This window comes from Pelodiscus sinensis, chromosome 30 (assembly GCF_052426305.1).
Source record: "Pelodiscus sinensis isolate ZL-2025 chromosome 30, ASM5242630v1, whole genome shotgun sequence".
Classification (NCBI taxonomy): domain Eukaryota; kingdom Metazoa; phylum Chordata; order Testudines; family Trionychidae; genus Pelodiscus; species Pelodiscus sinensis.
In genome coordinates this window covers 7,293,592-7,318,398 of record NC_143081.1, presented here as the reverse complement: position 1 = coordinate 7,318,398, position 24,807 = coordinate 7,293,592, and the positions used below count along the sequence as shown (strand labels likewise).

The following is a 24,807-nucleotide window of genomic DNA, read 5'->3' as shown; positions in this document are numbered from 1 at the left end:
AGACTGAGATTCTGGAGGAATTTACCGACCGATTTCTCCTGCTCAGCCCCACCCCATCCGGGGTGTGACGCTCTGTGAAACCTGTCTGCAAACCTCTCCCCCGGGTCCCTCTTTAAAGAGAAACTCCAGAATGACAGGACCCGAGTCAGTCCCAGGGAACTGAGCTGCTTACTCGCTGCGCAGAAGTGGGGTTTTCAGTGAAGAAACACCATGAACATGTGCTTGTTCTGCGTTTTCATCTCGGCCTTCCAGGCCTGTGAGTATCTGGGGGCTGACTGTGAGGAATAGCTACTTGGGCGGGGTGTCGAGGACTTGGGTGCCCGGTTCCCAGTCAGTCGCAGTGGGACCTTGAGGGTCTGCCTTAGAGAAACCCCCTTCATTTCTGGTTCCTTACCTCTTCCATTAACGCTTTTCTCTCTCTTGGCAGCCTCCATTTTGGGCTTTAAGATGACCCAGTCCGGGTCAGGAGAGGTGACGGTCTCAGGGTCCCTCAGTCTGACCTGCGCTGTCTCGGATTCTGCCCTCTCCACTGGCTCAGACTGGTGGCATTGGCTCAGGCAGCCTCCAGGGAAAGGGCTGGTGTGGCTGGGATTGATAGACAGGTATGGAAACACCCGCTATCTCCCTGACATTCACAAAAGAGCGACCATCACTGTGAACCCTTCCAAGAACGAGTTCTCCCTGCGAGTGGAGAATCTGACTCCACAAGACACAGGAACCTACTACTGCGCTAGGAGCACCTACCGGCAGAATAAACCCCAGTGATGCGCGTTAGCACAAAAACAGGCCGCGCGAAAAGAGTGGATCAAAAAAGGCGGCGGTTCAGCAGAGTTAGCCCCTGGTGGTCCGCTGCTGCTGTGCTACGGCCGATCGCAGCTCCCATTGGCTGGGAAGGGCTGATAGTGGCTAATGGGGCTCAAATTCCCCCAGACCTGCAGTGGCGCAGGTAAATGCAGCAGTGTGCGGGCCCAGCAGCAGTTATGCCTGGTGGACCAGATCCTAGACCCCATAGGCCATATTCTCCAGAGTCCCCTGCCTTCCAAACAGAGCACTGACTCACGGGGGTGCTCTGCAGAAGGTTTCTTACATAAATCGAAGGTATTTAAGGCCCTAAATCATAAACTCACCTTTGAAAAATGGGACAAAGTGTTTTAGGTCACTGAGGGCTTCCGAAATGAAAGGTCATTTTTGAAAACGTGATTTAGGCTTGTAATTTATTAGATGCTTTTGAGATTTTTAACCTTAGATTTGTGTATATCTGGGCAATGGCTTAAGAGGCTTTCAGTGAACTAATTATCTTCAAAATCCATTTATTTCAGCAGGCTACATTCCTCCTTCAAACGTAGTCTCTGAAGAAAAGAAAAGAAAAGAAAAGAAAAGAAAAGAAAAGAAAAGAAAAGAAAAGAAAAGAAAAGAAAAGAAAAGAAAAGAAAAGAAAAGAAAAAAGAAAAGAAAAAAGAAAATCGGGTGTATTTAAACACTGTATTTAAAATCGGGTGTATTTATCCAGCATTGCTCAGATCCTCCAAGGCAGGGGGTTGAGGGTGCTGAAGGGGATGTTCTGAAATCAGAGCTTGAATTTCCCAGGGACCTTAGGAAGTTAGGTTGAGAGTGGTGCAGGGGGTATGCTGAAATCAGAGCTTCAATTTTCCAAGGGAGTTAGACGCCAGGTTTCTGTGAGACCCCAGCCCCGACGGGAGGAGAAACCTGGATTCTGACTCCCAGCCCCCGGGTCAGAGCCACCAGACCACACTGAGAACAGACGAGACTTAGGCCCCTTCTCCAGCCACCCCCAGCCCTGTCTCCCTGGGAATGGCCCAGATGCGTCCAATAAAGCACAGAAGGAGGAGGCGGGAGGGGTAGCCACAAAGTAGTCACTGGCCTGTTTTTATACCCGCCACTGAAGCGCGAACATTTCATGCAAATCAGCCACCTGGGGTCGTGTTTATACAGAAACCCCCAGAGGTTTCTCTCCATCCGCGTGCTGAATAATGAGGAAAGCTCCGGTCACTGCCCTTCTCCTCCCCTTGCTGTGGCCTTGTGAGTGTGTGTGTGTGTGTGTGAGAGAGAGAGAGAGAGAGAGAGAGAGAGAGAGAGCAGGGGGTGAGGCAGGGAGGGGAGGATTCCACCTTCTTTCTGTTTTTTTGCTTATAGTCTGGATTCTCCCTGAGGCCTCACTTCTCGGTGTCTCTCCCCTCTCCAAGGTGTCCTCTCCGGGATCCAGCTGGTCCCGTCCGCCCCGGCACTGGTGGCCCCTGGCGGGGACCTGACAGTCACTTGTGCGGTATCCGGGGACTCCATCTCCACCCAAGCCTGGTGGAACTGGGTGCGGGAGCTGCCCGGCCACGGGCTGCAATGGGTCGGGCGCGTCCATTTCTCTGGGGGCACAAACTACGCGTCGGCCCTGAAATCCCGAGCGACCATCTCCAAGGATGACGCCAAGAACGAGTTTTACCTGCAGCTCAGCTCGCGGAGCGCTGAGGACACCGGCACGTATCACTGCACCCGCTGGGACCCACCGTGATACGCGCTGCGACAAGATTCTGTCTCTTAAGAACAGGAGAAGGGCCCGACTGGGTCAGGCCAAAGGTCCCTCTAGCCCAGTGTCCTGTCTGCCCGCAGTGGCCAGTTCGAGGTGCCCCAGAGGGAATGAACAAAAACAAACCTGCCGGGACAGGCCTCTGGGGAGTTTCCCTCAGTGCACGAAAGCGAGAATGAAATTTCTGTGGCTTTTCCTTTCCCCGCTCTCGGACCCCGGCTGTGAGTGTGTGTTCGGGAGCAGGAGAACTGGGGTCAGGGCCAGAGATTCATGGGCTGGCTCATTTCTTCCATGGTCTTGTTTCCCTGTCCCCACATGTCCGCTCGCAGGTGCAGTTGGTCGAATCAGGCCAGGCGCAGTGACGCCCGGAGAGACCCTGAGCCTGACCTGCGCTGTGACCGGGTCTCTATCACTAGCAACAGCTCCGCATGGAACTGGGTCCAGCAGCCCCCCGGACAGGGCTGGAGTGGGTAGCTCGGATGACTGGAGCAAGTGGTTTGCCGCGTCTCTCCAAAGCCGGACCAGCGTCTCTGCAGAGATCGCCAAGAACCAGGTCTCCCTGCAGCTGCAGACACCGCCCCGTTACTGAGCCAGACACAGTGACACAGAGCTCAGCGGGGCTAGTGCGAAAGGGGAGGCGCGTTGTCTGGGGTCACTGGGGCCCGGTCACACTCAGTCCGCATCAGAAGCGGGGAGACACTGGCCGAGGGGGTGAGGAGGGGAAGGGAAAGGAGACGAGTCAAGCTCCGCGGAGCCCAATCCCCTGTCTCGGAGCAGGGCCCCGCACTGAGGGTCTGACTGAGACGCTCCGCCCTGCGCATCGGGCCTGGCCCGGTCTCCCACAGAGCCCGGCTGAAACCAGCGTCGCTCAGACTGCGGGGCTGGCCCGGCAGGTGGCGCCAAAACGTGTCTCCCGCCGCCCTCTGCAGCACGTGCTGTTAGAACGCGGGGCGAGCGGATTATTTACCAACCCGGGTAACCTGCCCGGATGATCTCGCTCGCTGATTGGTCGGGCCAGTTACCCACTCGCACCACGTGATACACGGACTGGCGGTGAGAACGTGACAGGCGGAGGCAGAGCAGGAAAAACTCTTCTGGGGCCCGGGGCGATGCGAGTTCCCGGGAGCTCCTAGGCTCTGCGGGGAAGGCCAAAAATGCGGGGTTTAGAGAGACGGGACTGTGGCTGGAGGGAGGAGGGTGCGATGTAGAGGGGTGTCTTGCTGGTCGTTAGGCTTGGGCTGTCCTTCCTGGTCCTGTCTGTGAGCACGCCCAGGAGGGGGGCCAGACACTGGCTTGACCGGTTCTGGCTGGGGTGAGGGAAGGAGCTTGGGACAAAGGAAGTATGTGAGGGGGGAAGAGTTAGTCTGGGACTGGAAACATGATGGAGACAGCCTAGGGAGGGGGCTTGGAGACTAGGGGCTCAGGCACCTGCCTTAAGGGGTCTGGGGCATCTTAGCCCCGCTCCTATCGCCACATCACGTCTGTGCTGTGCTGTATTCTGGAAAATCGATAAACCCCTTTCTATTCCGCTGGCTGATGGAGCCTGTTCTCGCTGCTATGGGGGTGCAGGATGGGGGAACCCCAACCGCGTTGTCTCAGAAGGTGTGTGAGGGAGGGGCTGAGTTCTCCGACTGGGGGTGCACGCTCTGCACTGAGGTTGGGGTGATATTTCTAATGTGCAGACGGGGCTCCAGGTTAGGGCCAAGCGGTTTGCAGTGCGGGAGGGGGCTCAGGGCTGGGATAGGTTGCTGAGGTGCGAGGTGGTTCCCGGGACAGCTCCATGAGTCCCAGCCAATGGGAACTGCGGGGGCGGAGCCTGCAGGTGAGGGCAGAGAGGGGACAGAGTTATCCTGGCGCTCGGGTCGTGCGGCTCCAGCTTGCAGCGCGCTCTAGGGGTTAGTGGCTGCAGCCCAGAGACCCAGCATAAGGGCCGCCTGCAAAAAGATCTGCAGTTTTGTTGGCCAGGAAATGTCTCTTCTCCCCACCCCACCGCACCCCCAGGGTTCTGGGCTGAAGCCACTGAAGCGCCTTTCTTAATCTGGACCTGGGCAATATACATTATTATATTCTATATCAATATTTTTCTCTATATATACATGTCCCGTCATTCAGACGACTGTGCCTCGCTGGGGCAGCTCTGATCGCTAATTTGCCTCCTGAAACCTTGAGCGTTGTTACAGGTGCGAGCAACGCAGGAAAAGGTTTAACACCCCTGCCAAAAGCTCCACCCACACCAGTGTGTGTCCCAGGCCCGCTCCTGACCTGCCACAATCCCAGGCCTCCTTTGGCTACAGCCCAGAACTTTCCAGCCTCACCGCGCCCCTCCCTCCCGCTGTTCGCAGCTGTCACTGGGAAAAATGCAGCCTGTCTCGCTCTGCCCGTCGCACTGGGCGGCCTCTCAGCTGGACAGACCCTCCCCCCTCGAATCCCCTTTGCACAAATCCCCGCTCCAGTGACCAACTCCTGCTGCTTCCCCTTTGCCGCCTTCCCCGGCGGTTTATGAGAACCCGGGTCACCCCCCTGTATTGATTCCAAATCCTCATTCCCCGCCCGCACCTGGGGACAGGCTGCCGGACACACCGCGCTCGCCAGCCCGAGACTTGTAACCCTCCGGTGAGTGTCCCAGCGCCGAGCCACCCAGTGACCCGACCCCCCATCGTCAGGCACTGAGCCCCTGACGCCATGAGCACACGGGCAGGGTCCCGGACTCACTCCCCACGACGGGATAATTAGTTGACATTCGGGCCCTAAATTCAATACCGCGGAACTCCCGGCAATTGCTTCTCTCCCCTTTAACCCAGCGCCCCTGAGCTGGTGCTGCACAGACACAGCGAGGGAGGATCTGACTCCGCCCTGTGCCCCGAGCCAGAAATTCAGAGTTAAGGGAAGGAGGATGGGTCGGTTATAAGCAGCGGGCCATGCAAATAGGGGAGAGCGGTTCCTGTTTAAATCTGTGCCTCTCTCTGCCCAGGCTGCACCCGCAGGGACAATCCGCAGCCCCCTGGGTCTGGGCAGTGACCGGCTACTCCCCGCAGAACTTTGTCCGCTAGCGCCGAGGACAATGAATCTTTTGCTCCTAGTAGTTTGGGCTGTGGCGGCGTTGGAAGGTATTTTCTTCCTCTGAATAACGGCAGAGGTGGGAGCATATTACATTCCCCTTGTGTGATCCCAATATTTATAACCGGTCTGTGTTCCCAGGTGCCCGGTCCCAGGTGCAGCTGGTGGAGTCCGGAGGGGATGTGAAGAAGCCCGGAGACTCTCTGCGCCTCTCCTGCAAAGCCTCCGGCTTCACCTTCGCAGACTACGGGATGAGCTGGGTCCGGCAGGCTCCCGGGAAAGGACTGGACTGGGTCGCCTACATTAGTGGTCCCAGTGGATCAAATATATATTATTCCCAGGCCGTCCAAGGGCGATTCACCATCTCCAGGGACAACGCCAACAGCCTGCTGAGCCTGCAGATGACCGGCCTGAAGGCAGAAGACACGGGCCTGTATTACTGCGCGAGAGACACAGTGAGTGACAGCCCCGCCGGGCTGGTACAGAAACCCGCGTTGCCTGGCAGAGCCGTCGCTGAGTCACGGGCTGTTTCCTCTCAGGCAGCTGCAGGGGAAGCTCCGCTCCGCTCTGCCCTGCGGGGGGAGACCTGTTCACACACATTTCCTCTGCGACTTGGGAGCTGCTCCGGGCGTTGAATCAGGCACCCCCGTTCTGTTCCACGGGCGTTGGATCAGGTGACTGGAGCGCAAAGTAAGCGCAGACTCCGGACAGCTCCAAATAAACACTGTTTGCCTTGGCAAATGTCTGTCCTAGCCTCTTCCAGCATGCATAGAACGCACGGCTCTCATCGCAGTGCCCTGCCCTGGGGAGAGGGAGAACGGTCTAATGGTTAGTGCATGAAATAGGCTCTCGGGTTCGATTCCTTACTCTTCTTAGGAGTTCCCCGCAGAAGGGGAGTAACAGCGCGCCGGAGGCTGGGGTGTAGCGAGCCTGCACCCGTAACAGCCTGTGAAGGGTGCGGATCCCGTAGCGGTAGGGATCAGATAAGGACCCGAGGCCAAATCTTCCGAATGGTGATTGTGAATTGCCTGGACATTTTGGGATGCACAAATGGAGACATTTTGAACAAAATGTTTAAAAACTGAGACTGAGAGTTGAAGTCCCAGATCCTACTGAATTTCGATGCCATTTGGGTTCTTAATTTCCGTGGGACGATTTGAAATGCCCACCAAAGCCACAGGAGAAGGGGTGTAATTTCTCTTCTCAGAAATGTCCTTCATTCCTAAGAAGTCGCCCCCAGCGCTTACATTTGGGGGAAAATTTCAAAGACTCTTCAGAGGGTTAAATGTTTGTTAACTGAGTTTGAGCGACCAAATACCTCACGTGGCTTCACATTGTGCTGACCTGAACACAGTGGCTGGGACTAGGTCGCGTCCCAGGGACGGACCCCAGTTGTGGACTCAGCTCACACCCTGCCCCCTTTTATGTTCATTGTGGGGAACCTTTCCAGGGAAGTTCCTCTTTAAATACCAACCCCTGGCCCTAGGAACTCGGTGTCCCCCAGACACAGACCTGGCCGGGCCTGGCTGCTGAGCAGTTTGCGCCTTCATTGAAGATGAAGCTGCTGCTGATTTTCATTTTAAGCTGGAGGCCCCTTCAAGTGCGTGGCTATTGGGCGTCTCTGCTGCACTGACTGCAGAAGAGGAGCTGTTCCAGGTAGCCTAAGGGAATGAGATGCCTCCGTGGGGCTGGAAATCTCCCCTCTCCAGCGGGGTGTCGGCCCGGTGGCTCCGTGGGCACGGCTCCTTCCCGGACACAGAGCCACCGCCCGGCCTTCCATGGGCCCTCTGCGCATGGGAGGGGGCTCCAGAGATCACCCCCCAACCCCTGAGAGTCACCAGTCCCTCCCTCCCTTGCGTGAGGAGACACAGTCACTGCAGGGAGCTGCTCGCTCCTCCAGGTCCGAAAGCGTCAGGAGCGTCCCAGCGCCCAGTGCCCTGCGCTACGAACACACACCCAGGCCTGGGCGGTCTGACTCCTACCCCCGGGCCCTTGGGCAAGTCACTCAGATCCCTGGCAGGAGCAGCGCGTGTCTTTTATGAGGCGGGGTATGCAAATGAGGGAGTCGGCGTCCTGTTTAAATCTGTCCCGCCTCTGCCCAGGCTGCACCCGCGGGGACAATCCGCAGCTCCCTGGGTCTGTGCGTTTACCACGCTGAGAACTTTCCCCTCCAGCACTAGCGACAATGGCACTTTGGCTCCTTCTGTGTTTCGTCGCAGCAGCTTTGGAAGGTATTTTCTGCCTCTGAGTCACTGGCCCAGCTGGAGGAATGGTGCGTTAGGGCTGATTTTATAGTAACATTAAGATCCGGTCTGTATTTGCAGGTGCCCGGTGCCAGGTGCAGCTGGTGGAGTCCGGAGGGGATGTGAAGAAGCCCGGAGACTCGCTGCGCCTCTCCTGCAAACCCTCCGGCTTCACCTTCACTAGCTACAACATAGACTGGATCCGGCAGGCTCCCGGGAAGGGGCTTGAATGGGTCGCTCATATAAACCCAAGTTTAGGTACCGCATACGCGGATTCCGTGAAAGGCCGATTCACCATCTCCAGGGACAATTCCCAGAGCACGGTGCAACTTCAAATGACCGGCCTGAAGCCCGAGGACACCGCCCGCTATCACTGTTCGAGAGACACAGCGACACGAAACCAGGCTGCGATCATGCAAAAACTCAGGCTTCGGAATTACCGCCCCTCCGAGCTCTGGCAGGGGACCAGGCACCGGTGTGAATGTCACAAAAACCTCCCGCCCGTGTTAACCCCTCTGTGCCCGGCCCTGACCGTCCTGCAGCTCGAGGACCCCGCCCGCTACCGCTGCGCCGGACACAGGCAGGGGAAGCCGCTGGGAGCTCAGACACAAACCAGATCCACTGCCGGGCGCCTGGCTGGCTGTTCTCGGATCCGTCCTTGTCCATGTCTGATCGATTCTAGCGGCAAGGCCCTCCCGGCCTCCATTCTACACCTGCTAGTGAGCCCGGCAAACTAACCCGCCAGCTAGAGCCCGGTCCAGGGCGGCTCCCAAGCGTGCTCCTGGCCAGTGCGTGTTTCCTGCCGGAATCGCTCTCGCTCCCTACCCACGAGGGACCGGCAGGGACAACCCTCAGCCCCCTGGCTCTGTGCAGCCACCAGAACTTTCCCCTCCCGCACCGCAGGGACAATGAGACTTCGGGCCGGTGACTCTTCCTCACGGCGGCTCGGCAGGGGGCCGGGGGGTTTCTCGGCAAATCCACCGCACAAGCAGGAGACTCGCTGAGTCGCTGCGGTGACGTCACCCGTTTTGTGATGTCCCCCCTGATTTCTGTCACTCCCCTCATCCTTCTCCCCGCCCCGCGCCCACAGACGTGCATTAGGTGGCCGAACTCTAACTGTGTGTCGCAGGGTTCCTAACTCCCCCGTGTTCCTTCCCAACACGAGCGAAAATCACAAGTGAGGTGGCATGTACCGTAAATACCTTCATGCAGCACAAGGGTCCTTCCTGCGCTTGCCTTTGCGGCTGAGAATTTTAGTGTGAAACTACCGAATTCCATTTACACACCCTGAATTCGGATTCCCAGGTACCTGAGGCAATTTCAACATTTTCACACACCCGCTGCTGAGCTGAGCTCCCTGTCCCCGCGGAAAACGCGTCCGAGACACAGATCCCCAGCTGTGGACACAGTTCACACCCCGTCATCCCTTATGGTCACTTTGGGAAACCTGCATGCAAATCCTTTCCCCGGAGCCCTTGGCCTCTGCTGGGTGGAGCCTCAGTCTCCCCCTAGGCAGAAAAATGCCGGGTCCTAAATTTGGGGGCCCGTTTGCACCTTCACTGGAGATGAACCTGCTACTGATTTTCCTCTTCTTGCTGGAGGCTTCTTCAGCTACGTGACTATTGGGGATCCGGGCTGATCCCTGCTGCACTGACTGCAGAAGAGGAGCTGTTCAAGCAGCCTAAGGGAATGAGATGCCCGGACTCGAAAGCAATTCTGTGGTTGTTGGGTGCCTCACTCCCTTAGGTGCAGTGTCAGGATGTTTGATCTTCACATGTTCCCCGCTCCCAGAGGACAGGGCCCGGCTCACTCTGTCATTTCCGTGTTTCCCTCCCAGGTGTCCTCTCCCAAGTGCAGCTGAAGGAAACGGGCCGGGAGCGGCGAAGCCCGGGGAGTCCCTGACACTCACTTGCACCATCTCGGAGACTCGGTTTCCAGCACCAGAGTCGCCTGCGACTGGGCCCGGCAGCCCGCGGCCGGATTGGCTGGGTGCTCATGGTACCGGTCTGGTAGGTGGTTCACTGAGTATCCGAGAGCGCTGCAGAGCCGAGTGACCGTCTCACCGGATATCGCCAGGAACCAGGTCTCGCTGCAGCTCCGCTCGCTGACAGCTGCGGACACCGCCCCCTAGTGCTGCTCCGAGAGACACAGGGACACAGCGCCACTCCGGGACTGATAGAAAAGGGGAAGCGGTTTTGCCCCAGCGCGGTGGGGTTTTGGGTTCAGAGCAAGTTGTGAACCTGGGGGCGACTCTGGTCCTGTTCCCCCCCTGCCGGTACCCGTGTGTGTCCTGCCCAAGGCGCCATGGAGGGGAGGCATGTTAGTGACTCTAGCAGTCAGTCAGTGACTCTGTGCCCGGGGCGTTCTTTGGGCTTGTGACGGCGCGTTAGGGCTCCCCCGTCTCCTGCACCCCGAAATGGCACAAACAGACTGCACCAGCCGGTGGAATAGAGGAAGTTTATTGCCTCTCCAGGATACAGCACAGCACAGATGTAGTCTGGTCACAGAGCTGGGCTAGGATGCCTCAGGCCCCCTTGAGTTGGGGGGAGACTGGGCCCCTAAACTCCAGCTCCTCTCCCTAGGCTCTCCTCCATGCTCTCAGACAGAACTAACCAAATTCCCTTCCAGCCCTGCCCCCCAGCCAGGGCAGCATCCACCTTCCTTTGTTCCTCTCAATGGGGGGTGTCTGGCCACTGGTTTGCATAGTGACTCATCCTGTTTTGCTGGGTCGTGGTACCCACGGCAGCCAGTGGGGGTTCCCCCAGAGCCAGCAGCATAGAAACCAGCCTGGTACCCCCACTAAGTCACAGTTCTCCCCCCTCCGAGAGCGAACTGAGCAGGGTCACTCCGCTCGTGACCTAGGGAAGTTCGGGTCCTCTGCGTGGGAACCCGCCCTGGGGACATGGGTGCTCCCCTTGACTTTGGCCGGCCGTGGTGAGGCCCCACATGAATTGGCTTCCCTCTGTCCACTCGCCACCCCGCTCCGGGGAGACTGGCACAGGCCTGTCCTCAGGGGTCACACCCACCCTTCCGCTGGCCTTGATCTCTGGCCAGGGTCTCTCGGGCCGGGGCCATGAGCCCAGCGAGCCTTCTCTGGACAGCCAGGGCGGCTTCCATTCCCGATGCTCCATCCAGGGAGGACTTCCGCTCCCATAACTCTCTCAGCAAACACAGAGGGTCCTCTATCTGGGGTAGAGACCCCCAAGCCGCTTTCCTACTGTCTTGGGCCTTCCCGCCCCTCTGGCAGGAGTCACAGGACCGGCAGTACCGCTGCACGGCTGTAAAGATTCCCGGCCAATAGAAGTGCTGGAGCAGCCTCAGCCCGGTGCTCCGGATCCCCCGGTGGCCCCCAACGGGGACATCGTGGGCCAAATACAGCAGCTTGAGGCGATACTTTCGGGGAACGACCAGCTGCCGCTGGACCCTCCATGCCCTCGCCTTCCTGGGGGGAAGCCACTCACGGAACAGGAGTCCACGCTCCCGCAGGAATCTCTCCTGGCCACCTCTCCCACGGGGCTGAGCTGCACGGAGGCCAGCCTGGTCCCTCAGCCTCTGCAAGGAGGGGTCTGCCTGTACCTCAGCCTGGAATTCAGCTGCTGAGTCAGGGATCGGGACCTGTCCCCCACCTCTGCCTAGGTCCGGAGTCCCAGCCTGGCTGGACCCCGTGTCCACTGGGATGGGACCCTGAGGACGCTGCCAGGAGTCCTTCCCTGGACCCACGTTGTCAGCCCCCCGCTGGCTCTGGCTCCGGGTAGTGACTAGAGCCCGCTGGGATTCATGGGGCCACTCCTCTAGGTCATTCCCCATCAGCACCTCGGTGGGCAAGTGCGGGTGCAGCCCCACTTCCTTGAAGCCTTCCTTCGCCCCCCATTTCAGATGCACCCGGGCTACAGGCACCTTAAACGGGGACCCATCTATGCCCTTCAGGGTCAGCTGCGTGTGGGGTAGTATCCGCTCTGGGGCCACTATGTCGGATCGGGCCAGAGTCACCTCCGCCCCCGTGTCCCAGAAGCCCGTCACCTTCCTACCATCCACCTCCAGGGGTATGAGGCACTCGCTCCGCAGGGGCCATCCTGCCCCCACCCGGTACACGGAGAAATCTGCCTCCCGAGGGTCAGACCTCCCAGGGGAGGTGCACTGAGCATCCTTCCCCTCTCTCTGAGCTGAGGTTTGCCTGCCAGCCCCAGCTTCTGGGGCAGCCTGCCCTTCCTCCCGCCCCAGCCAGTTAACCCTGGAAAGTCCCCGGTCCTGGGACCTGGTGCACTGAGCCCTCTTGTGGCCTTTTTGCCCACAGCGATGGCAAGTTAGGCTTTGGGCTGTCTCTGTCCAGGCCCTGGCTGGTTCTCTGGGGCGCAGACGACCTGTTCCTTGGTCTCGCCCCGTAGTTGACTCCCTCCGTCGCTCAGCCGAGATCCGGTCTCTGCGCGGTTCCCTTTCTCTCCGGGACTCCCGTTCACATCCGGACCGGCTCTCCGTGAACTCATCTGCCAGTCTCCCAGCCTTCTGGGGGTTCTCTGGTCTCCGGTCCTTGAGCCACAGCCTCAGTTTGGGTGGGCACACTTCATAGAACTGCTCCATCTTGACCAGCTTGAGCAGCTCCTCTGCAGTCTGGGCTCCGACTCCAGACACCCACTTGCGGCCGTATTGCGTCAGGCGGGAGGCCAGGTCCACATAGGTCTCCCGTGGCCCTTTCTGTACCTCCCGGAACTTCTTCCTGTACATCTCGGGGGTCAGCCCGAACTTGTGCAGCAGGGCCTCCTTGACTCGGTTGTAATCCCCTGGCTGTAGGTCCTCCAGCTGACTGAGCACTCCGGCCGCCTCCTGGCTCAGTGCGGGGATGAGCTCCTGCAGCCAGTCAGCTGGGGGAACCTGTTGCAGTCCACAGGCCCTCTCAAAGGAGCTGAGGAACCCGTCTATGTCGCCCATGTCCTTCAATTGGGCCACCACGAGCCTCTCCAAGCGTCTGGCAGTCCTGGGACCCTGGGGCCCATCCACACTTGGTGCAGCCAGTGCCCCGCCGGTTCTCCGCTCTGCCATGGCCAGCTCATGCTGCCGCTGCCTCTCTCGATCTTGGCACTCCTTTTCTCGGTCCTGGCGGTCCCTCTCTCGGTCCTCTACTTCCAATTCCTTGATCCGCAGCTGGATCTCCAGCCGCCGTAGCTCCGCTGGTCTGGCCCCTGCCCTAGATGGGCTATGACTTGCAGGCCTCCCGGGAGACGCTGTCTCATCTCTCCGTTGGGTTCCAGCGCTCCTCCCCCTCTCTGAGTCTGACACACTCTCAGGGGGGGTCTGGCTGCTTCCCCTGGGGACAAGATCCTGGCCCTGTGGCTGGTCATTATCTTCCAGCTGGGTAATCAGTTGGGCCTTGGTTGCTTTCCGCACAGGCAAGCCCCTCTCTCTGCACAGTCCCACCAGCTCTGCCTTCAAGAGTTGGGCGTAGGCCATCTGCCCGCTGGGCCCCTCGGTGCAGACTCACCAGTCTAGTGCTGCAGCGCCCCATGCTTCCCAGGAACCGCTTCGCTCTGTCTCCAGCACGCCTGGCTCCAGGGTTCTTGCTTCTACTGCGCCTTGTCACTTGCCGCTGGAAGCTCCATCCACGGGGTGCAGTGCATCCCACTTCTGACACCAGTGTGATGGCGCGTTGGGGGTCCCCTGTCTCCTGCACCCCGAAATGGCACAAACAGACCGCATCAGCTGGTGGAATAGAGGAAGTTTATTGCCTCTCCAGGATACAGCACAGCACAGATGTAGTCTGGTCACAGAGCTGGGCTAGGATGCCTCAGGCCCCCTTGAATTGGGGGGAGACTGGGCCCCTAAACTCCAGCTCCTCTCCCTAGGCTGCCTCCTCCATGCTCACCGACAGCCACCCCAACCAAGTAACTCTCTTCCAGCCCTGCCCCCCAGCCAGGGCAGCATTCCACCTTCCTTTGTTCCTCTCCATGGGGGGTGTCTGGCCATACTGGTTTGCATAGTGACTCATCCTGTTTTGCTGGGTCGTGGTACCCACGGCAGCCAGTGGGGGTTCCCCCAGAGCCAGCAGCATAGAAACCAGCCAGGTACCCCCACTCTCCCTTCCACTCCTACGACTCTCTGCCGCAGCTTCCATGAGACACAACTTAATCCCCCCGACTCCCCTTCGAGAAAGCGGTTTGTCCCTCTCTGGGGCGGAAACCAGCCTCTCTCCCTGCAGCTGCGGTTCCTTCCCCAACTGCCCCTCCCAAGACAGACTCCCGCCTTTGGGCACCAACTGGGCATCGTCTGTAGCATGGCAGGTGCCCGGCACATTTTGGAGCAGCCAATGCGCCGAGACAGAGACACCGCCTGGTAACAAGTGTTCCCCCCACAGATGAAGGGGGTTACAGGAGTCCCCGCCAGCAAATACCTGATCACAGGCGTATCCTGGGACCCACGGCGGGACCCGGTCCTCTGCCCCCTCCGAACTGCATCTCACAGCCCGCTCCTGCCATTCCCTGTGCGCTGAGCCTAGCGACAGGCCTCTCTAGGATGCCACGGGGACATCGCGATGTACTGAGCTCTCATTAACCCCCTCCCCCCCAACACACACTCCTCTGCCGTCCCTTATACCCGCTGGGGGAACCCGCATGCAAATCTCTGCTGGGGGTTGTGATGAGGCGTCGGGATTTTCCCATCTCCTGCACCCCGGAAATGGCATAAACAGACTTCACCAGCCAGTAGAATGGAGGTTGTTTATTGTTCCTCCAGCACAGCGCAGCACAGATGTAATCTGGTTACAGGAACTGGGGCTAAGAGGCCTCAGTGCCCCCCCCCCTTGAGATAGGGGAGTCCCAGCCCCCTCCCCAGCTCCTTCTTCCCTGCCTTCCAGCCAGGAACTAACTTCCCCTCTTCCAGCCCTGCCCACAGCCAGGGCAGCATTCCACCTCCCTTTGTTTCTCCCCATGGGGGGCCGCAGGTCAGACAGGTTTTTGAGTCACCTTTGCATAATGAGGTTTTCCCTGCTGGGTCTTGCTCCAGACAGCAGAGGTCACCACAGCCCAGCAAGTACCCCCACTAAGTCACAGGGGTTCCTGTTAAATTCTAGCCACTGGTAATAGGAGCCTCAGTCTCTGGCCAGACACAGACTCGCTGGGCCCAGCCCGCTGGGGAGTTTCCCTCAGTGCCTGGGAATGAGAATGGAACCTCTGCTGCTTTTCCTGGCCCTGCTCGCCGCCCCCCACTGTCAGTGTCCGTGGGGGCACGTAAGAGAATTCAGGGCAGAACCAGACATTAGTTATGTGGCTATTTCTTGCTTTCCTCAGCTTTGATTTTCCCAGGTGTCTTCATTCAGCTGCAGCTGTTCAAGTCTGGTCTGGGGGAGGTGAAGCCTGGAGAGACCGTCACTCTCACCTGCTCTGTGTCTGGTTACACCATCTCTTCTGGCTACCATTGGGCCTGGAACCGTCAGGCTCCTGAGAAAGGATTAGAATACATGGGGAATATCTATGGACCCAATGGGGGCACCAACTATGCGCCTGCTTTCCAGGGCCGAATCATCACCGGAGCGGGGCACTATTGGGTGGTTGCAGTTGCTCTCACCTGGCCCTCGTGGGTGTCTCCCTGGGGCTGTGACTAGGGACCCAGGGCAAATGGATGCCCAGGGGCAGAGGGACGCAACAGGCTCCGCAGCACTTTCCCCTCGCTCCCTAGGCTCAGAGAACACGGAAACAACCCACCCAGGGCTCGGAACGGGCAGCTGCAACTCCCCCGCCCAACGATAGCGGGGACACCGGGAGAGGGGTGGTGTGGGGCTGGGAGGGGGGGGGACGCCCTGAGCCAGCCCCTGTAACCTGCCTCTGCCTACGGATAGCCTGGCTGCCGGCAGGAAGCTTCCCTCCGGCTGCCCATCCCCGTCCGGGTGAGCGGCCAAAAATGGGCCAGCGGCCTTGGCCACTCACCGCATCGAACTCACCGAGCGCAGAGGGAAAGGGATGGGATGGGGGGAGGGGGAGTTACAGACTGTGACGTAGTGGGGGTACCTGGCTGGTTTCTATGCTGCTGGCTCTGGGGTAACCCCCACTGGCTGCCGTGGGTACCACGACCCAGCAAAACAGGATGAGTCACTATGCAAATGAGTATGGCCAGCCACCCCCCATGGAGAGGAACAAAGGGAGGTGGAATGCTGCCCTGGCTGGGGGGCAGGGCTGGAAGAGGGTGAGTGAGTTCCTGTCTGGAAAGCAGGGGAGAAGGAGCTGGGGAGGGGGCTGGGACTCCCCTATCTCAAGGGAGGCACTGAGGCCTCTTAGCCCCAGTTCCTGTAACCAGATTCCATCTGTGCTATGCTGTATCCTGGAGGAGCAATAAACCACCCTCAATTCCACTGGCTGGTGGAGTCTGTTTGTGCCATTTCGGGGTGCAGGAGACGGGGGACCCCCTACGCGCCGTCACACAGACACAGTGCGAACTGGGGCTCGCGTGTTCCAAGCGGCGTAAAGGAATCGCATTGAGCGTCTGTGGAATCCGGGAACCGAATCGAATTAAAGCGCCCTGAGCCCCGGGGCCTAGAGCTGCAATTCCCACCGAACCTGACCAGAGCGGAGACATGTTCGCACCTCCGGGCTCCCAACAAATGCGGATCCCGCCCCCAATGAGCCGAAACCCACGAACGCCAGTGAAAATCTTTCCCTTCATCACAACCGATCCCCAGGAACCCCTAGACATTTATGACGAGCTAAGTGACGTCATTTCTCCCTAACTGCCCAGCGCTGTGAGAGTCCCGGGACCCGCGTTGTGCCAGGCGCTGCACAAACGCACAGGGAGGGGAAGGAGATTCCTTCTACCGGAGACTCCATGGCAGTGACTCGGCTCGTTCAGGGAAGGCGGTTGTGTCTCTGATAAGGAGGGGAATATGCAAATGTCGGTGACCGGTGCCTGTTTAAATTGGTGTCTCTCTCTTCCCTAGGCTGCACCCGGAGAGACACCCCGCAGCCCCCGGTGTCTGTGCAGTTACCAGCCAGCTCTTCTCCCTAGCAACGGGGAAAATGAAATTCTGGGTCTTTTTAATCTTCGTGGTGGCAGCTTTGCCAGGTATTTTGTAACTAAAAACGCTGGAGAGGCGGACGGAGATTTTGTTTTTCCTATTTGATATTAATATTTGTGTCGCGTGTTTGTTCCCAGGTGCCCGGTGCCAGGTGCAGCTGGTGGAGTCCGGAGGGGACGTGAAGAAGCCCGGAGACTCTCTGCGCCTCTCCTGCAAAGCCTCCGGCTTCACCTTCAGCAGCTACTGGATGAGCTGGGTGAGGCAGGCTCCCGGAAAGGGGCCGGAGTGGGTCTCTGACATTAGTGCGGATGGGGGCACCAAGCGCTATGCAGACTCGGTTAAAGGCCGATTCACAGTCTCCAGGGACAATTCCAACAATCTGCTCTATCTGCAAATGACCGGCCTGAAGCCCGAGGACACCGCCCGCTATTACTGTGCGAGCGACACAGCGACACGAAACCGGCTGGTGATCAGACAAAAACCCGGGCTATTGAATCCGCGTTTCCCCGTTCGCCACAAGGGGGCAGCAGATCCACAAAGAGCTCAGCCTGAGAGCGGCGGACCCAGCCCTGCGTTACTGTGCGAGAGACACAAACGGGCCGCTGGGCCTCCAGTTTCACAAGGGGCTGAAGCAAAATGCAGGACAATGTAGCACTTTAAAGACTAACAAGATGGTTTATTAGATGATGAGCTTTCGTGGGCCAGACCCACTTCCTCAGAAGTGGGTCTGGCCCACGAAAGCTCATCATCTAATAAACCATCTTGTTAGTCTTTAAAGTGCTACATTGTCCTGCATTTTGCTTCAACTACCCCAGACTAACACGGCTACATTTCTATCACAAGGGGCTGAGGCTCCTTCTTAGAACGGGGGGCTCCCCATGGAACTTACAGCTTCGAACCCACCGCCCGGACTCTCTCCTCACCCGGTAGCTAGAGGAGGGACTGCCAGGGAGATCCAGTGCACCCGGGTGAGTGCCCAGCCCCGGGGCTGTGAGGATTTCCGGGGGTGCCACCTCCAGGCCGTGCCCCACAAGTAAAGGGTCTTTCTTTCCTTCTTATGTTTCAGGGGTGTCACTGTGATGGTGCGTTGGGGTTTTCCCGTCTCCTGCACCCCCGTAATGGCACGAACAAACTCCACCATCCAGTAGAATAGAGGGAGTTTATTGCTTCTCCAGGATACAGCACAGCACAGATGTAATCTGGTTACAGGGCAGGCCTAGGATGCCTCAGCCCCCCTTGAGATGGGGGAGACTGGGCCCCTAAATTCCAGCCCCTTTCCCTAGGCTGTCTCCTCCATGCTCCCAGACAGAAACTAACTCCCTCACTTCCAGCCCTGCCCCCAGCCAGGGCTCCACTCCCCTTCTTCCCATTTTTCCGCTCCGGCAGAGCTAACTGGTCAGACAGGTTTGAAGCCCCCTTGAATAATGACTCATCCCTGGCCCTGCTGGGCAGTGCTGCAGCCAGCAGCCAGTGGAGGTCACTCACAACCCAAGCCTAGCAACCAGCAAGGTACCCCCCACTACGTCACAGTCACCACAAAGGATTTTCTTTCTCTCTCACCCAGCAAGTCCCTTTTTGAGGAAGCACAGTTGCTGTAGGTTTCATTCCCCTAAATCAGGGAGTCTCCAAACTTTTTAAGCACAAGATCGCTTTTCAAATTTAAATGTAATCCAGGCTCTACTTCAAAGCCAGATACCCTGGCCCCACCTCCTTTCTGCCCCTTCTCCAAAGCCCCATCCTTTCTCACTCCATCCTCCCTCTCCCCCTCCCTGCCATCCTTCCTCCTTTTCACCAGACAGGGGAAGAAGGTTGGGGCACAAGATCTAGTCTTGGGCCAAGGGATTTAGAGTGTGAGATGAGCTCTGAGCTAAGCCTGGGGCAGGGAGTTGGTGTGCAGGAGGGGATTCATGACTGAGACAGGTGTTCAGAGCTGGCTCCAGCTGGACACTGGTTACTACAGGTGGCTCCGGGGAGGTGGTGCAGTGGGGCTAAAGAAGGCTCACCCCTGGCCTAGCCCTGTTCCACTCTCAAAAACAACCAGAAAACTCCATCCCAAACTCTCTTGTGCCCCCTTCCATTCTGTGGAGTTAGGATACAGGGTAGGAGAGGACACTCTGACATGAGCACCCCATCCACTTCCTCCCTGGTAAAAAAAAAGGGGAAGGAGGCTGTCTGGAGTCGTGTCTCTGCTACAGCAGAGCTCCTGGCACTAAGGTACCACTCCCATCCCCCCTCCCACTCCAGACCGGACGCAGTGACTGGACGCAGTCTGCCCCCCCCTTCTGTCCCCCATCTAATCCACCCTGAGCCCTCTGTTCCCTCCCAGCCAAATCTGATTCTAGCCCCCGACCAGATCCAGTCCGCTCCCCTCTCCCACCTCCCACCACTGACCGAACTCCGTCTTGTCTCCTTTCTCTCTCCCCGCCAAACCCTCATGTCCCCTCCCCACAGCACGCGCGGAAACGTCGGAGCGCCCTAGGAGAGGGGAGAAAGTGGCAAGGGTCCCCCAGGGGATGCGTAGGGACACAGCTGGAAACATAACGGGCAAGGCCAGGGACACCTTCTCCCCCTCAATCTCTGAGTCGCGGCCCCCTCCAGCGGCTCCTCGCCGCCAGACCAACCAGATCTGGCTGCAAAGTAGCTCTCCCCTCCCCGCAGCCTAGGCACCTCTGCTTGAATCATTCTGGCCCGGGCAGGGCTTTCCTTCTGCCCGTCCCCACCAAGGCTACAGCTCCCCCCTCCCCCCGCGCCCAGCACTGAGGCAGAGAAAAGGGGGGGAGAGTCGCCCCCCATTTGCCAATGCGCGCTACCTCCCCCCCCCCCACACACACACTCCCTCATACGCTTTGGCCAAGGGCGCCCGCTCCGGCCGGAGGGGTCACTAGTAAGCGCAAGGCAGGCGGAGAGATGACTGAAGGCACCTGGCTCGCAGGGCGGTCCCTGGCTGCAGTGACCTGGGCTGCCCCTTGCCCGGCCCCGGATCGCTCTGTGCAGCCTGCCCCGCACAGCCCGGGGAGAGCGGTTCGCCCACCAGGGCCGTAGCGCTCGGGCGCCGCTGCTGTTCTCAGAGCCCAGGGGGCGCCCCCTGCACGTCGGGCCGCGCTGGCTGGTGCCAGTCAGAGGAGCGCGAACGATCCCGGGCGCCGGAGTCTGCTTCATGGGAGGCTCCCTCGGGCATTCCCCGCCCCGCAGCCGCTGGGTGCTGGGCAGCTGCAGCTGCGCCGGGAAGGTGACTGGATGGGCGCGTGGCCAGCGCTCCTGCCGGGGCCGCCCCGCCCGCGACTCCCTGCCGGCCCCGCTGCGACGCCCTCTCGCGCTCACCAGAGGGCGCACTTTTCTCCCTGGTGCGAGGGAAGGCAGCGAGGCAGCCCCGGAACCGTGATGTCACGGCGCCTCCACCAATCACGGCGGGACTGCGAGCGCGACTTGCCCCGCGCACCCCGCCTGCGGAGGGTGGTTCGCTGCTGGCCCATCGCGCTCCGCCCCCCCCCCCCCCCCCGCCCAATGGCTACAGGCAGGCCCGCGTCGGGCCGTAAGAGTCAGGAGTTGAGTTCTCCGACCAGCGTCTCTCGGGGGGGCCGGAACACCGCCCCTGGCAATGTGCCGCCCCAAGCACGGGCTTGGTTTGCTGGTGCCTAGAGCCGCCCCTGTCTTGGACGTTGGCCACTCCCGAGCCGCGCAAACATTTAAGAAAACGGAGCTAGAAAGAAACTGCCCGTGGGCGCTGTCAGTGCGGCCGAGTGGTCTAACAAAGCAGCCACTCCAGGGCCTATCTGTCCCCTCATTGGGTGTTCTGGTCTCCAAACCGAGCCGGGGGTTCAAAGCCCGCTCCGGTCACTGCCTTTGCTTGCTGTATGGAGAAGTAATTTGATTTCCATGTCCCTCCTGTCATTCCAAGAACACGAGCTTAGGAATGTGAGTTCGGGGCATCCGGACAGGTACATTCTGGCTCGTTTCCCAGGAGAAATTTGGCCTTGCCTGGGGTATGGCAGGTGCGGAGGGGAGGGAGAAGCGCAGCAAACACGGATCATCCGGGGTGCGGGGCTCTTAGTCTCAGGGTTTCGTCCTGAGCAGAGGTGGGAGCTTTGGTCGCTTCCCTAGGGCAGGGAATTAAGAATAGAGCAGCCGGGCTGGAAGGCCGCTAAAGCCAAGAGCCCCGCTCCAGTCTGTCCACAGCCAATCAGGAGAGATCAAAACTGATCTCCCAGTTTGTACCTTAGAAATTCTACCGGCTCCAAGGGTTTCCCCTGCGAAGGCCTCTTGACTCCTGCGGCTCAGGAGTGAGGGGCACAAAGGGGTTAGGGCAACAGGGGGCTGCAGATCGGGACTGAGGGGCCTCGCGAAGCTGGGAAGCATCCCGGTCTGGGTGAGCGGCCAGAAATGGGCCAGCGGCCTCGGCCCCTCACCGCATCGAACTCACCGAGCGCAGCGGGAAGGGATCGGGGGAAAGTTACAGACACGGTGCGAACTGGGGTTCGAGTGGCCCAAGGGACATGAAGGAGCAAGAATCTCATTGAGCATCTGTCGGATCCAGGCACCGAATTGCATTGCATCACTTTTGGCCCCCAGGCCTGGAGCTACAATTTCCACCGAAACATGTTAGCACCTCCGGGCTCACAAGAAACACGGATTCCCCTTCGCACCATGAGCCGACGCCACTAACGCCGATATAAATATTTCCCTTCCCCGGCAACCCTTAGACGTCAATGGCGAGCTAAGTGACGTCATTTCTCCTTATCTCCCCAGCGCTGTGAGAGCCCAATCGGGTCCCCCCGCGCTGTGCCAGACGCTGCACAAACGCACAGGGAGGGGGAAGGAGATTCTTTCTGCAGTTCCCGCAGACTCCATGTCAGTGACTCGGTTCATTAAGGGAAGGCGTTTGTGTCTCTGATAAGGCGGGGAATATGCAAATGGCAGTGACCGGTGCCTGCTTAAATCGGTCTCTGTCTCTCTCCCTAGGCTGCACCCGGAGAGACACCCCGCAGCTTCGGTGTCTGTGCAGGTACCAGCCAGCTCCGCCCCCCAGCAACGGGGAAAATGGAATTTTGGGTCTATTTAGTTTTCGTGGTGGGAGCTTTGCCAGGTATTTTCTAGCTAAACACGCTGGAGAAGCAGAAGGAGATTTTGTATTTTATATTTTGATACTAATGTTCCTATCGCGTCTTGGTTCCCAGGGGTACGGCCCCAGATCATCTTGGTAGAATCCGGAGGGGACGTGAAGAAGCCCGGAGACTCTCTGCGCCTCTCCTGCAAAGCCTCCGGCTTCACCTTCGCTGATTACCGGATGTGCTGGGTCCGACAGGCTTCCGGGAAGGGGCTGGAGTGGGTCTCTTATTTCTATGGGGATACTACATTCTACCTTGATGCCGTGAAAGGCCGATTCACCATCTCCAGGGACATCCCCAACAACCTGCTGTTCCTGCAAATGACCGGCCTGAAGCCCGAGGACACCGCCCGCTATTACTGTGCGAGATGCACAGCGACACGAAACCTATTGACGCTTCTGCAAAAATCCAGCCTGCAGACCCTGCCGCCGCCGCATGGGGGCAGCAGAGAGACACACAACGGGGCGCTGGACACAGACCTGAGAACGCGCTGCGGTGGATGAAATACAAACCCGCCTCAAAGTTTTAACCCTTTCACTGCTTAGTAACATCCCCCTTTGCTGCAGGAGGTTCCCTGGGCCTGCGGGGCAGACATCGCCGGCTGCTTCAGCCAGTCCCGTTGAGGCGGGAGCCCTGTTCCCACGGTCCGGCTCGGCTTGCAGATCGGGCACTTGCGCTGATATAGAACGTGGTTCATGGGACCCTTCCCCCGCAGGAACCCGACCCCAGCTTCTTCGCACCCGGCCCTGCCCGGGACTGAGATGTCCGGTGGCCTGCGCTCTGCAGGAAGTCAGGCGTGGTGACAGCGGTTCCTTCTGCCCCTGGCTCTGTGCTAGTGCCCGTGAGGCGGAGGACGCCGGGGAGAGAAACGGAGAGATACAGTCAGTCCAGGGGCAGCTACCAGAGGGGCTACAATCAGAGCGGATGTGCTGGGTGCTGTGTATCCACAGGCCTTGGGCGTCTAGGAGGAAACATTTCGCAGCCACATTTCTAACCCAATAGCGACAGCGAGCGGCAATTTTCACCCACTCACCAGCCTAATACTCAGAGAAAGTTGCGGGACTTTCTTTCCCATAACTCCCAGGTTCTAGCAGCAAATCGTTGTCTGGGGGTCTGATCCCAAAGACTGGGATGTCTTTGCCTTGACTCCGGTATTTGCTGGTCCCGGTACCATTAACACCTGTCCCGGACCTTCACCCATTCAAGGCAGCTGTTTCTTGCTCCCTGGAGCGAAACACGCACTCGGTATCCCCCCGCGCTGTGTTGCAGGGTCCCACGGGAAGGGCGGGGCGAGCACAACTGTCTGGAGCCTGGCGGAAGGATTTCAGAGTGTGAGAAGGCGGGAGTAGCTCTTACAAGGAGCGGGACAGGCAAATAGAAGGGTCAGTTTCCTGTTTAAATCTGTTCCTGTATCTGCCCAGGATGCACCCGCAGGGTCAAACCGCAGCACCCTGGGTCTGGGGCAGTGAGTGGACCAGCTGCCTGTTGTCCTGTGCTGAGGCCTCTCATACAAAAGCAGCAGTGCAGGGTGGCAGCAGCCCCTGTCCGAGGTGGGGGGGGGGGGGGTGAGCCTGCATGCGCCGGGACAGAGCAATGGCTGTTAATACAATTTAAATGGAGAGCTAAGATTGATACAGGCTGCTGGTCAGCCCGCTAAACATGTGTTGGCAAGGTTGGGGGAGGGGGAATGCGTGTAGTCTATAACATTAGCTTGTAAGCTCTTGCTTATCCGTGAATCGACTGCACTATTACACCCCTAGTTTCTACCCTATAAATACTGTCAGCTCCCAGGACGTTTTCCTGAAAGAGCTTCTTGGCCCCCCTGGGTCAGGAGTGAGGGGCACCATAGTAGCCGAATAGACAGCAGACCGTGGGTCAAGAGAGTGGAACAAGGTGGAGCAGGGGAGCCATGGATCACGCAGCAGGTGGCTGAGGGTTGGGACTGAAGGGCACCAAAGTGAGGGAGGGATTCTGTCTGCCAGCAGGGGGCTGCAGGTCAGGAGTGATGGGCACCATGGAGCTGGGGAGTACCTAAGAAGGCAGCAGGGGCTGCAGGTTGAGAGTGGGGAGCATGGTAAAGCTGGGAGGTATCTGAGCAGGCAATAGGGAGCTGCAAGTTGGGTGTGAGGGGCACCCTAGGGCCAGGCTGGCAGGGGCTGCAGAGGGGACAAGGTTTCCCCAGGACCCACTGCCTGGCCGGAAGGGGACTTTTCTGTCACCTTCTCTCTGCGTGACTGAGACATGCTACTCTGCACCTACTCATTATTTTGAAGCAGTTTTTGAAATAACAGGTGTGCTTTTTGGCCAGCCCAGTGAACTTCGTTGCACGAGGGATAGGGATGGCTCAAAATAGTGATTTATTTCAACATTTGGCATCACATTTCAAATTTCAAAATAAAATGAAAAATCTTTGCAATATTCCCAGTGTAGGGTGCAGTGTAGGTGACCTTAACTTTACCTCTGCAGGTAGGGGAATTACAGCTCCTGTCTACCCTGGATTGCTCTTTCCGGCCAATGGGAGAATGATCCTTCTCCCTAGAGATTGCGACTCCCGTTGGACATGGATCGTTGTGGCTCCTTCTCCATCTCACACTCCCAGACTAGTCCCGTGTTCGGTTTCTGAACATCTCTGCTCTATGTAACAGGTGCAGATGGTCGCTGGGATTCGAAACCCAACTCGCCTAGGAACAGACACTAAGAAAAATTATTCCCTTTGAGGAGCTCCAATACACCCGAATTGGTTCTGAGTCGCACGCTGCAGGGGACTGTGACTCAGCTTTCCACCACGCACCGCTCCCTGCTAAAGGTCTGCTTCGCTTATACCCTCTGGGTGAAACCATCATGCAAATCCCTGCCCGGGGAGTTCCT

General features: G+C 58.7%; 2 pseudogenes; both read left to right on the top strand.

Moving 5' to 3' along the window:
* Nucleotides 1–210: 210 nt before the first annotated feature.
* On the top strand, nt 211–765 carry LOC149521092 (immunoglobulin heavy variable 4-4 pseudogene; annotated as a pseudogene).
* Nucleotides 766–909: 144 nt separating this feature from the next.
* Nucleotides 910–2,524, top strand: LOC149521091 (immunoglobulin heavy variable 4-4 pseudogene; annotated as a pseudogene).
* Nucleotides 2,525–24,807: the final 22,283 nt, after the last annotated feature.